This window comes from Carcharodon carcharias, chromosome 1, assembly GCF_017639515.1.
Source record: "Carcharodon carcharias isolate sCarCar2 chromosome 1, sCarCar2.pri, whole genome shotgun sequence".
In the NCBI taxonomy this organism is placed as follows: Eukaryota; Metazoa; Chordata; class Chondrichthyes; order Lamniformes; family Lamnidae; genus Carcharodon; species Carcharodon carcharias.
Genome location: NC_054467.1, coordinates 104,672,919 through 104,686,749, shown reverse-complemented (window position 1 = coordinate 104,686,749; position 13,831 = coordinate 104,672,919). Strand labels below are relative to the sequence as shown.

Below are 13,831 nucleotides of genomic sequence, written 5' to 3'. Positions count from 1 at the left end.
TTCAGGCAGTGAGTTCCAGATCCCACCACCCTCTGGGTGAAAAAAATCTTCCTCACATCCCCTCTAAACCTCCTGCCCCTTACCTTAAATCTGTGCCCCCTGGTTATTGATCCCTCCTCCAAGGGGAAAAGTTCCTTCTTGTCTACCCTATCTGTGCCCCTCATAATTTTATACACCTCAGTCAAGTCCCCCTCAATCTCCACTGCTCTAGGGAAAATAACCCCAGTCTATCCAGTCTCTCCTCATAACTAAAACTCTCCAACCCAGGCAACATCCTGGTAAATCTCCTCTGCACTCTCTCCAGTGCAATCACATCCATCCTATAATGCGGATTCCAGAACTACACACAGTACTTGAGCTGTGGCCGAATCAGCGTTTCATACAGTGTTAACCTCCCTGCTCTTATATTCTATATATAAGGCGTGCACTTGATGGGTTGCACTTCAAAGAGAACTCAGAGGTGAGTGCACAGACACGTTGTGCAGTGCTTGCGAGGGTCGCCTGTTGGACTTCAAGGTTGAGGCGCGTTTGGTGGGGGGAGGCAAGAGCTGCCCTGCGATTGAGTTGGTGATGCACCAGCACATGTGGGGTTGGTGGGAGGGAAGCAGCCACGTATTAGGGAAACCTTGTATAAAGTGGCAATTCTTTCACAGCCGAGACAGTTCAGAGGCAGCTACATTTACATGCTTGGAGTCAGGCCTCCAGCTTATCTGCCCACTCAGGCAATGCAGAGATATGGAAGGGCCACCAAGTGTTCCAGAGCTTTTCACCCCTTGTGCACAGACTGCAAACTAATGAGCATTTTAGTGGACTGCAGAACAATTGGACAACTGCACATGTTGTACAATCTCCTTGCTAAAGCTGGCTGTGGAGCAGTCACTGGTGGAGGCGTACACAGCCCTTGCAAAGTCATCATTCCAGTTTGGACCAGTGTCCCCCATGGTACAAGCTAACAGCGCAGACTTGCAGTGTGAGTTAGGAGAATGCCTGCGCCTGAGCTGAGAGCACAGCAATTTTTTTTCCTTTTTTTTGTTCATTCACGGCTGGCTAGGCCAAGATTTATTGCCCATCCCCATATGTCCTTTTTTGGAGGGCATTTAAGAGTCAACCACATATTGTGGGTCTGGAGTCACATGTAGGCAAGTCCAGGTAAGGGCAACAGATTTCCTTCCCGAAAGCACCAATTATCCAAACCCATTCACAACTGTTGGGTTAAACAAACAAAAATGTTACTTAACGTTGCTTTGTGATGTATTGTAATCCATCAGTAAGATTTGAATATTCATTTACATTGAAAATAACAGGATTTGCACATTAAAACTTAGTTGTTACTTATTCCACAAGTTTAGCATTGCTGCGAGTGCAAGCTACTTAGCACTGTTGCTAACAGTGACATTTAGACCAACACCTCCTGGGAGTCTAACTCAGCTTCCTTCCAGAGTCAAGTCAGGATAATGGATTGCAGCATCAGCACAAAGACAAACTGCTTTGCACCACATACAGTCGGAGTGTAAATGTGCTTAGTGTAGCAAAAATAGTTTCCAAGTAACAGATTATGCAGAATCATATCACTTAACTGGACCAAATGATTAAATAACAGGTTTTATTTTACTAATTACAGTGTTAAACTAACACTGAATTTAACCCCAATAAAAATATTATTCACAATTAAGTGCTAAGTCCAGTCTGGCAACGAAATTAGTGACAATTCGAATATATGCTCATGGACATCTCATGACTACGTCACTTAAAACAGACAATGACACCCAGTGTCAAAATTAGCATGGCACAACAGTTCACTTCATATTCCTTATTTCATTGTGCAAATTCTCCAAGGATCAGATGTAATTATTTGGAAATAATGTTGCAAATCAAACATTAATCTGCATTGTTAGAAGGATTCAAAGTACTCTTTGTGCTGATTAAATACACAGGAATTTTTGCCAGAAGATATTCCTTTGGATAAGACATTAAACCGAAGCCCTGTCTGCCCTCTCAGGAGGACAGAGAAGATCCTGTGGCACTGTTTTGAAGAAGAGTAGAGAAACTCTCTGCGTCCTGGTGAATAGTTATCCTTCCCAACACTTTGGGCTGTAATTTCTGACTAGTGTCAGGAAGTGCTTGCCCACAGGAATTAGCCTATTTCGATCCCTTCCCTTCACCCCACCCCACCCCCACTAGGGCTATCTGTACCTTGCTTGTCCTGCTTTCTACCCTTAATTAGCATGTTCCTTAGATAATATCACCACCTTCAACAACTCTTTGTCCTTTTGTCTAAGACATCTTTTGGCTATCTCCACCTATCACTGGCCCTGTATCCAGCTCTACCTGTCCCACCCCCCCTTAAACCAGCTTATATTTCACCTCTTTTCTATTTTTACTTAGTTCTCTTGAAGAGTCATACGGACTTGAACCATTAACTGTGTTCCTCTCCGCAGATGCTGCCAGACCTGCTGAGTTTTTCCAGGTATTTTTATTTTTGTTTTGTCTTCAACACTCCAGCCAGCCTGTTGTCAGGGGCCATAGCCTTTACTGGATCTAGTCTGTTGAGGCAGGAAACATGGCAGCTGTGGAGGCTAAAATATGCAGAGTTACGGGAAAAAGACAGGAGAGTGCACTAAGTTAAAATGCTTAGAGAGCTGGAGCAGACACGATTGGCTGAAAGGTCTCCTTCTACACCATAACAATTCTGTGATTCTTCCCACTCCTTCCCAACATCCCTTTCAGTTCTGTACTTGTGGAAGTTTTACTGGGCCTTGTTTCTAAAATACAGAAGAATAGGTTCAATATGAGTAATTTTAGAGAAATCTATGTTTCTTTTTCAGAGAGGCTGTTTGTCTGCTACTTTTTCTATACAAGATCAATGCTGTGATGTTTGATCAACTTAATTGGTAGAATCATTAATTATTTACAATAAATATGGATTGGTATGTGAAAAACTGTTGAGGCTTTTTGCCCTGTGTTTTTCAGCAGTATGTTTACTTAACTGCATGTTATATAAGAGCATAGAAACAAGAAATAGCAGCAGGACTAGATCATATGGGCCCTTGAGCCAGTTTCACTTTTTAAAGCAATCATGGCTGATCTTCTGCCTCAACTCCACCTTCTTCCTCATTCCTCATATCTCTTGATTCTCTGAGACACCAACAGTCTGTGTATCTCAGCCTTACATATGTTCAACAATGGAGCATCCTCAACCCTCTGGGGTAGAGAATTCCAAAGATTCACAGCCTTTTGAGTGAAGAAGTTTCGCATCTCAGCCGTAAATGATAGTCTCCTTGTCCTGCATGAAATTAAGTTAAAAGTAATCTATGTAAAATGCATAAGATAGGATGTTTTCATTTTCAAGATTTTCTTCTGTAATATGCAGCACTGCTTCAATTAAAGCTTTAATTACAAAAAAAACCTGTTTATTTTACAAATGTCCTCAGTGTTAGGACAAGCGATTGGTGTCAATGCAACAACAGGCAATATAGTCTGTGAACATCTGCACTTACCACAGTGTGATTTTCTGTCCCATTAGCACAATTTTGTATTTAAAAGCTCATGAGACAGTTGTCTACATTGTTAATGGTATATTAATTATATTATTAAGATTAAGGATACACAAGTAAAGGGCATTAATTGATTAAGCATCTTGAGCACATGTAAAGAGAGACTTGGAGCTAGAGTGCATCATCTCCCCCTCCAAAAAATGTTATTTTAATTTGATAAGTTTCATTTTAACTATTTGTTTTCATTACAATAACCTGAAAATACCCCCTTAAAAGGGGTTATCATTTGATTAATTAGTTAATTTATTAATGAGTACTCCAAGAGTATAAAGAGAGACTTCTGGGATTCTGGGTGTTGGTTATAGAGGATGCAGAAATATATAAATTGCATTTGATAAATAAATCTAGCATTAATTAAAAGATTGGCATCTGGTTTCCTCCTTCAACCACTGGGCTTCAGAATGAATTAATATGCATCCTTCCATCTACATGAGATGATGGACATACAGCAAATCCACTGTTGATGGAATAGTTTCACAGGGTACACTTTTGTACATGGTTGAAGAGACCAATCTGTGATAGACACGTTCTGTATGTGAGGTGATTATCAGGGCAGTGGGGCAGTTTTCAATGTTGGCACCTGATGTCAAACTGTTTTGGCCACTGATTGTCATAGTAGGACATGCCAGTCCCTAGGTACTGCTGCATTTCTCTCCTTTGTTGGCTAGTGCTTCCCATGTGTGAAAACGATGTTTATTGCCTTCATGTCATGCTTATAAGCATCCTTGAAGTGGATTGGGATATGTCTATGTTCTATCCTGCAAACGTGTCTAAATCAACATAGTCACCTCTGCTTTTTTTATTCATTCATGGGATGTGGGCTTCGCTAACTGGGCCAGCATTTATGGCCCATCCCTAGTTGCTCTTGAGAAGGTGGTGGTGGGGAGCTGCTTTCTTGATCTGCTGCAGTCCTTGTAGGTGTACCCACAGTGCTGTTAGGGAGGGAGTTCCAGGATTTTGACCCAGCTACAGTGAAGGACAGCAATATATTTCCAAGTCAGGATGATGAGTGACTTGGAGGGGGAACTTCCAGGTGGTGGTGTTCCCATCTATCTGCTGCCCTTGTCCTTCTAGATGGTAGTGGTCATGGGTTGGGAAAGTGCTATGTAAGGAGCCTTGGTGAATTCCTGCAATGCATCTGCTTGATGAGTGTGGGCATATTTGGGAAATTTTCCTTTGAGAACACAGTTGCGTTTGTGTTTTTGTCCTTCCATGAGATGCCAGGAATGCATTGCAGACATTGAATATGAAAATTGTTGAGCTTCCTTTCCTGATTGCTGTTAAGTCTTCCATGTTTCCGGCTGCACAACACTTCTCAGAACACAGACCTCATAAATCATCAAACTTTACAGCAGGCAGAAAATAGCCCTGTTAATTATGAGCGACCAGATGGGCTGTTGTTCTACCAGTAAGACATAAAGAACAAAAGTTGGACTTTGCCATGAATTTCAATTATTTTCTTGTACATTTGCCACTTGTATGCCAGGTTTGCTCTGACCTGAAGAGGTTTGTTTTCCGGGCAAAGTGTAGGCGTGCATCGTGCATTTTCAATCCTTCATCAAATGTCCAACGGTTGGAGAATAAATTAGAGGAGATTATTTAGAAAAGTAACTCATTTGAGCGGTGGCAGGTTTATTAATTACGAAGAATGGTCTGCATCTTAGCAGGCAGAGGGCATTTGTGACCCTTCTCGATGACATTACATTCACTGTCCATAGAAGATGCCAGAATTTTACTTCAACTCATGTTTACATTTTGAGATTGTGTATTTTGTTGTATTACAACTGTAATCATTTGTTCTTACATTTGCACTAAGCTGCTTTTACTGCAAAATTGCTGGAGAAAGATCATTTATTTGTGTCGTATAATGTCTTCAAGTGAACGATTAATAGTTACCGTTTACTGGACTCTTATTTGAGTAATTTTCATACAGGAATCACACTTTTCAATACATGAACCATTCCGATTGAAAGTTGCAACCTGGCCAGAAACAATTAACTTGGGACACGAAGCCTACGCCAATATCTATCGCGGCTTACGCGCTGTTGCTATGGACAAATTTACAGCACATTCATTTCCTTTTTTGCACTCGGTGCTTTGCAGCAGCTTTTGTTGCGGAGGTCGGCTGAGGCTCGCGAACGCCTCAGAACCTTGCCCGGGAAAGGAAGGAGCAGCGGGACACCCGGAACATCGGCACTGGGGACAGAGGGGCAGGGGGGACAGCGACACCCGGGGACAGAGGAGCAGGTGGGGGTGGGGGGGGGGGGGGTGGTGGGACAGCGACAACCGGGGACAGAGGGGCAGCGGGGTACAGCGACACCCGGGATACCGGCTCCCGCCCCGTCCGGAAGTGGGGGGGGGGGGGGATGTGGAGAGCGGTTGGTGCTGGCTCGGCCCCGGCCCCCTCCGCCGCCGGTGTTATCTATGGCTGCGCAAACCTCCCGCCAGGACAAGGTATGTCCGACAATGTGAAGGACTGTTTGGCCCAGGTCAGTAGGTGAAATGAGTTGATTTGACAAACTCGCGCGTTATGTTTTTTTTTGCTGAAATGCAGCCTGACTTAATAATTGAGGGGGTTTAGGATTCAATGTGACACAAGAGTAAACTTCCAGGCTCTGCACCTTCACCCGGGGCGGGTCGGGTCGGATTTATATTTGACGCAACGTTTTGATATAGTTCGGGTGCTTGTCTTTCTTTCTGGTGTCCTTTTTTTTGCAAAACAGCTGTAAATTTCCTCTCCAATTGTTGGGGAACGTTTTTCCCCAGTGACTGACTCGCTCAGCCCAGTGAGGCGGTCGGTTTATGGGCTCAGGGAGGGTTTTTGTTTTCGCTCCTCCGCAGATTGGGATCAGACGCCAACATGAGGAAAAAGTGATACTTTAACTTTTAGGTTTTTTTTTCCCCCGTACGGTTATAAATCGTTCTTCTGTCCTGCCCGGATCACCTGGAATCGAGAGGGTGAGTAACTAGTTTCAGGCTTCCCCCGAAAACACTGTCTTATCAGAGAGCTGCTGGAAACTCCAGTGATCTGCTGAAGGGAATTGTTCAGAAACATATCCAGCTAGCTTCGCTGGAGCACTTTGTAAAGATCAAGGGATGTGGAGCAAATACAGTAAAACGGGGATTGAGGTACAGATCCAATTGAATAGCTAGACAGGCTCAGAGGGATGAATGGCCTGTTCTTTTGACTGGGGTAGGTTTCGGAACTCAGCAGCATAGGAGATTTAATCTCAATTTTAATGAATTATTTTAAATTAATTTAGTCACCATTAAGCCAGAAAGGCCAGAATGGCAAAGGTTGTGCTGGGAAAAAGATATTTCTCTGGAAAAAGCCATTTGTGATGAATGTCTAGTTCATGGTTCATGTTAATGTTTTGGATGTAATGTTTACGTTTATAATGTGTAGTGTAGTTTAAGTGTAGAAAATGGGATAAATGCAGTTAAAGTGTCTATTACGCTTAAAAGGTTGGGCTCGTGTTGATTGATATAAGGCAGGCTTGTCCTTTGGAGCCATTTTTCAAAATTCTGGTCAAATGGTCTAGTTTTTTTTCTATTCATTCATGGGATGTGGGCATCATTGGCTAGGGCAGCATTTATTGCCCATCCCTACTTGCCCTTGTTCAGAGGGCATTTTAAGAGTCAACCACATTGCTGTGGATCTAGAGTCACATGTTGGCCAGACCAGGTAAGGACAGCAGATTTCTTTCCCTAAAGGGCATTAGTGAACCAGTTCGACAATGGTTTCATTGGGCTTTTAATTCCAGATTTTTATTGGATTCACATTCCACCATCTGCCATGGCAGGATTCAAACCCGGGTCCCCAAAGCTTTACCATGGGTCTCTGGATTACTAGTCCAGCGACAATACCACTATGCCATTGCTTCCCTTTCAATTGAAGATTCTGCATGGAGCTGTTCCTCCAACCAAAGCCTGTGTTTGCTGCTGATAGGCTCTGTGAATTGAGCAGCAGCAAGTGTGATGAGGACTGTTGGGCCGAGGGAAGCGCAGGTGAGTCGGGGCTGGAGCCGGGAATGGGGGTGGGTGGTGGGGATATCAGACGAAGTCACATCAGGCTCAGTTCAGGATGCCTGAAGTCTCACAAAGTCGCGTTAGGACCCGGTGGAGGGGTGGGGGTGGTGGTCAGACAAAGTCGTGGGTTGAGGGTGGGGGGGTGGTGGTGGGGTGGGGGGGCATTGTGGGAGTGGGGTGGGGGGCGGTGGGGGTGGGGTGGGGGGGCGGTGGGGGGTGTGGGGGGTAGGGTGGGGGGCGGTGGGGGTTGTGGGGGGTGGGGTGGGGGGTGGTGGGGGTGGGGAAGTCACAGGGAGAAGGGGTGGGCGGCCAAGTTGCAGAGGGGCGGGGGGGGTGGGTGTGAAGTTTTGGCAGGTCTGGGGAGTTCACGGTGTCATAGTGAGTTTGTCGGAATGTGAGCGGGGGCGAGCGTGTGCGAGACACTGAGCAACTTTGTGTGTAGAGGGGTTCAGAGTGCGAGTCCACCTTACAGCTAGCCTCGGGTTTCTCTCCCTGACCACCACATACCAACACATAGACATAGGGAGTGAGTGAGCGCCCTGAGACTGGGAGTGAGCCAGACACACACACTCTCTCTCTCTCTCTCTCTCTCTCTCTCTCTCTCTCTCTAAAACTCCCACACTCTGGTCATTTTTATTAATTACTCTTTTTTAATTTAACTGTGATATTGCTGCACTTCTGCTCAGCAATTGTTTCTTTCCTTAAAACCGGGACTCTTTTTTGAAATTCAGTTTATTGTTGAACCAAACCTTTCTGAAATTTCCCAGTTGACTCTTAATTATTTTTTTAAACATGGCGGGCCTGCTGCCGATTTTGGTGCCCACCCACCTACCGGGGGTGGGTAGGAAGGTGGTGGGCTGTGCATCCACCCTATTTTACATGGCTTCCTGCCAAAAACATGGCTGGCAGGAACATGTAAAATCCAGCCATGATGTCTACACTGCTTGCAAAGAAATGCCTTTTAGAGAGAGTGAAATTAGCTTAAAAGCATTTAGTGAACCTTGAAAGGTGATGTTGTCATGGAAGTGAGTGGAGCTTCAGGTCCTCTGGTTTCAGTTTATCTGTGTGTTTGCTGGGGGAGTGAGTGTGCTACAGAAGGGGAAGAGGCTGGATACCAAAAAGGTGCTGCTGTTCGCAGGCTTCAGGTAGTTAGGGCTCAGAAGTCCTGGGAGCGGAGAAGTTGGCAGAAGGTTGCTGGTTCCGTGCTGGAGGCAGTTGGGGCTCAGGAGAAGCCCTGGAGCCATTTATAGCTTGGTGCAGCTAGGAGACTGGAATTGGGAGAAACCCTGGGGCAGTGCCTGCTTAGTGAAGCTAGAGGCCTGTGAAAGAGTTGGAAGTGTGCCGGTAATTAGAGGAGGGCAGCTTTGTGAATCCTTTGGAATGTAGTCTCAGGAGTAGAGATTGACCCATCAGGAGGTGAGCAGTCGTTGAGGCAGTTCAAATCAAAGCAGCTTGTGAAGGAATTCAGAGGCTAGACCTTCAAAAGTGAAGAGTGGAAGTCCTTCCTGAGGGAGACAGCTTTAACGAGATTTTGTGAATCTCAGCAGTCATTGGCATCTGGTGAGAAATCTGTGGGATATGTCTTGATCACATCTGCCATCTCATGTGCAGTGTGTTTTTGACCAGTTTGTCTGTTAATTCATAGTTACCTCATTAATTTTGAATGTTGAGAGTATAAGATAGATATTGTAGGGTGTTTTATTTTTCTGACATTGTATAGCAAAATTTATTTTGTTGTTAAAAAACATGGAATTCTGTGGCTTTTATTCTCCTAGTGGGTAACTGGGTTTTCAAACTGTGTCCACTTTAGCAAAAAGTTACTGGTCCCTAACTGGACCGTAATGTTTTGTCATCATGCCTTTAATCAGAGCATTAAAAGTATTTGGGCCTTTTTCAGTTGTACAGATAACCAAGGGTTGTGTATACACTAGGAAAAGGCACAGAGTTTCAAATATAGTACACAAGGAATGTGGAGAAATTTGTAGAGATGCAATCGGGGTGATGTTGGCATTCTGTAGACCAAGTTCAGACTTTGTAGATACCAGCGTTTGACAACAGTGTACATTTATATAATGCCTTAAAGGTAGAAAAGTGCCCCAAAACACTTTGAGGTGCAATTAGTAAATGGATGCCAAGCCAAAGGAGGAGATATTTGGAGGAGTGACCAAAATCTCAGTCAGAGAGATGTGCTTTAAGGAAGGCCTTGCAGAAGGAGAGGGACCAGAACTTGGGCTTAGATGCTGAGAGTATAGTTGCAATGGGAGTTCACGACAGGTAAGAGGAATACTGTGTTTAGGGAATGTGCTGTAGGGCCTGGAGGAGGTGACAGAGAAAGGGAGGGAGAAGGCATTGAGGGATTTTAACATGAGAAATTTAATTTTGAGATGATTCGGTGAAGATCATTGGGGTGGGGAGGTGATGACTGAGCAGGACATGGCGCTGTTTAGGATACAGATAGCAAAGTTTTGAATGAACTGAAGTTTATGGAGGGTGGAAACTGGGAGGCTGGCCAGGCGGAAATTGGTATAGTCGGGTGTGGATGCATGGATGGACTGAGGTCTTGCCAGTTGTGGACAATGTTAGAATTGTGGTTGTAGGCATCATAGTTCCAGCATTATTTAATGTTAAACAGTGCAATCTCTTACCTCCCTACAAATTTCCAAATTTTTGATTGAAAATTGAAGAATTGTATTTAAAGTGATCTTTTCCACTGGGATAAAAACAAAAAACTGCAGATGCTGGAAATCCAAAACAAAAACAGAATTACCTTGAAAAACTCAGCAGGTCTGGCAGCATCGGCGGAGAAGAAAAGAGTTGACGTTTCGAGTCCTCATGACCCTTCGACAGAACTAGGAGCTAGTTCTGTCGAAGGGTCATGAGGACTCGAAACGTCAACTCTTTTCTTTTCCACTGGGAGTTGGTTGAAGTTGTGTTTATAACATGACACACAACTGGAGCTGTTTACTGTGATATTTGGGAGCTCTTTTTAAACATTTTCTTTCTGACACTAGATTGGCTGCTTACTGCAAGCTTCCTGTTGCTTGCAAACCTTTCACCTGATGTTAAAATGGCAGAGTAGAGTTGGTGGGATATTTAAAAGGAGGGACTTACCACAAACAATAACAAATGTCTGGTATTCATTGTCTTTGGTGCATCCTCATAGTTTACAATGACTAAGATGTCTTTTTAAATAATAACCTCGCTTTCAGGACCTGATCCATCAGGAATGTGTATTGTTTTCTGCAAAACTCTAATGTGCTTTGTGTAATAGCTGTGGGGTCAGTAAAATTAGTTTAAAATACCCTTGACATGCCTTTACTTTCTCCCTTGACTGAAACCTTCTGCTCCATTTTGTACTGTAATCCCAACAGCTCCTGATCCATCTGCCTCCATGTAGATACAGAACAGTCTTCTTATTTTTCAAAATGTTGGCTGTGTGATGGCTTACCTAACTTGTAACATTTGATCCCAAAGAGTGGTGCATCATCAACTACTGGAGCTGATATTTTGAATTCTATATTAACTGCTGTTCCAGTGCTGTTGAAAAATGAGACTGTGATATAGCAACAACATATACAGCGCCTTTAATGAAATGTCACAAGATACGTCACAGGAACATTATAACGCAAAACTTGATACCAAGTCACATTAAGAGATATTAGTAGCAAATGACCAAAAAGTTTCAAGGAATGTCTTAAAGGAGGAAAAAGAGAGGGAGAGCTTTACGGAGGATATTCTGTGGTTTAGGACTTTGGCTGCTGAAGGCAAGGCCACCAGTAATGGGGCAATTAAAATCGGAGATGGGCCAGAATTAGAGGACTGCAGATGTTTTGGAGGATTGTGGGGCTGGTGGAGATTGGAGGGGTGAGGCCATGAAAGAATTTAAAGACAAGAATGAGAATGTTAATATTAAGGTATTGTTTAACCGGAAGTCAGCCCTGGATTTCCCTCTCTTTGCTCCATTAAGACTGTCCTTGAAACCTACCAGTTAACAGGGACTTAGTGCAAGTAGGGACAAGGGCAGCAGACATTTAGATGACCTTAAGTTTACAAAGGGTAGAATGTAAGAGGCTTGCCAGGAAAGCATTGGAATTGTCAAGTCTAGAGACAAGGAAGTTGTGGATGAGGGTTTCAGCAACAGATGAACTGATGCGGAAGAGGATTCTGACAGTTTTATGGAGGTGGGAATATGTGATCTGCGTGTGGATTTTGGGGTCAGGTCTGTTTCAGCATCAGAAATTTGCTAGGGAGAACAATTGAGTCAGTACCTAAGAAACAGATTTTGTAATGCGGACTAAAAACAATGGCTTCAGTTTGCCCAATATTTAATTTGTTACAGCTATGTGAGAAGGGGTGAAATTTGACTGTAACAGGTTTTCAGGAAGATTTAGAAGGATGAAGGAATTTACTCAATGTCTGTGTTTAACCATTTATGTACTGATTACAAAGAAACAAGTCTGGCAGGAGTTCTTGAGTTTCAAACAAAAAGGGGGTTATTGAGTTCAAAACACACCCAGGTAAAGGCATGCGGCTCAATCTTTTGCAACCCACATTCACACAAACAAGCATGCAAAATCTATAAGTAACACCATAGGTACTTACTTAGCCAAATTCAAGTTCAATGCTGAATGGTAAAAAAGTTGAGTTCAGTATTTGAGTCCCGGATGTGGCAGAAGTTTTTTCCACGTTCATCTTCAGATTTCCGGAGTTGAGTTGAAGCTCATGTAAAATTGCAATTGCTGAAGCCAATTTCTTTTTGGAAACATAATCCGTCTTTTCCAAAAAGTCATTGATTTTTACACCTGATGTTCCCTTCGATGGATTTCTCTGTGCTGGATTTTTAAACAGACAGATATGGGGCCTTGGCTTGAAGGAGAGTAGAGAAGGGACTTCCTTGCTGCTTCATTGGCAGCACTTCCAGGCTACTGACTACCGTGCTTAGCAGCTGTATTAAAAAAAAATTGAAAATGGTTACTTCGGTCACAACCTCTCCCCATAATGATTTCGGAAGGGGTTTGTTTATCTGATAGAAAAACAGAAAATGCTGGAAAAACTCAGCAGGTCTGACAGCATCTGTGGAGAGAGAGAAACAGTTAACGTTTCGAATCCACATGGTTCTACTTCAGAGCTGTTTATCTGTTGCCTGAACTGATGGTTGCTTTTATTTCATGGCTGGATGATTAGATTCTGTAATGTCCCACCCATTAATCCCCCTGAATGAGTATTTGAAAACATTTCTATATAATCATCGTTCTAACAGTGTTCTCTCTGCTAGAGAGGTAGCCTTATAGAGATGCAAATGTTATGTCCAGTACATTTCATTTTTGAAGCTGTTCTTGATACCCTCAGGTGTGAAATTCCATGAGGGTGTCTGGGTATGTCTGAATTGTAATTCACATTGGAACTTTCCAGAAGCTGGCCGACTTGAAATACCAGATGTCAAGTGACTTGTGGCAGCCACCTTTTAGACAGTGTCTATATTCTTGTCTTTAAAAGGTCCTTTTTAAACAGTTCAATATATATTTGGGGTCGACAGGGCCCTCGACTGTGTCCGACCTATTTCCCGCACTTCTGCCCTCACCCCTTCCTCTTCCTTCCAGAGCTATGATAGGGTTCCCCTTGTCCTCATTTTTCATCCCTCCATTCTCTGCCATTTCTGCCAACTCCAACATAATGTCACCACAAAACACATCTTCCCTTACCTCCCCTATCAGCATTCCATAGGGACCGTTCCCTCAGTGATATACTGGTCCACTCCTCTCTCACTCCCAACACCTCATCCCCTTCCCATGGCAATTTCCCATGCAATCACAGGAGGTGTAACACCTGCCCTTTACCTCATCCTTCCTCACTGTCTGAGGCCCCATACTCAGGTGAAGCAGTGATTCACTTGCACTTCTTTCAATTTAGTGTACTACATTTGCTGCTCTCAATGCGATCGCCTCCATATTGGGGAGACTAAACACAGACTGGGTGACCCCTTTTTAGAACACCTTCACTCAGCCTGCAAGCATGATCCTGACCTTCCTCTCGCTTGCCATTTCAGTTCACCGTCTCTCATGCCCACATTTCTGTATTCGGCCTGCTACAATGTTCCAGTGAAGCCCAACGCAAACTGGAGGAACAGCACCTCATCTTCTGATTAGGCGCTTTACAGCCCTATGGACTTAACATGGAGTTCAATAACTTCAGACCTTGAAATCAGTCATCTGTATTAATATTTTTTCCAACCCCTTTTCCCCCACAGG

General features: G+C 43.7%; 1 protein-coding gene across 5 annotated transcripts in view; it reads left to right on the top strand.

Annotated features, from left to right (window-relative positions):
• Positions 1-5,896: 5,896 nt before the first annotated feature.
• klhl8 (kelch-like family member 8) overlaps positions 5,897-13,831 on the top strand; it is a 59,203-nt gene continuing 51,268 nt past the window's right edge. For 2 of the 5 annotated variants that reach the window (XR_005946465.1, XM_041215651.1), the window contains exon 1: positions 5,897-6,043. The gene's annotated coding sequence lies outside the window, so the exon portion shown is untranslated. Of the gene's footprint in view, positions 6,044-6,122; positions 6,513-13,831 lie in introns of those variants that run through there. The other 3 variants (XM_041215834.1, XM_041216009.1, XM_041215923.1) reach the window with 3 other exon arrangements.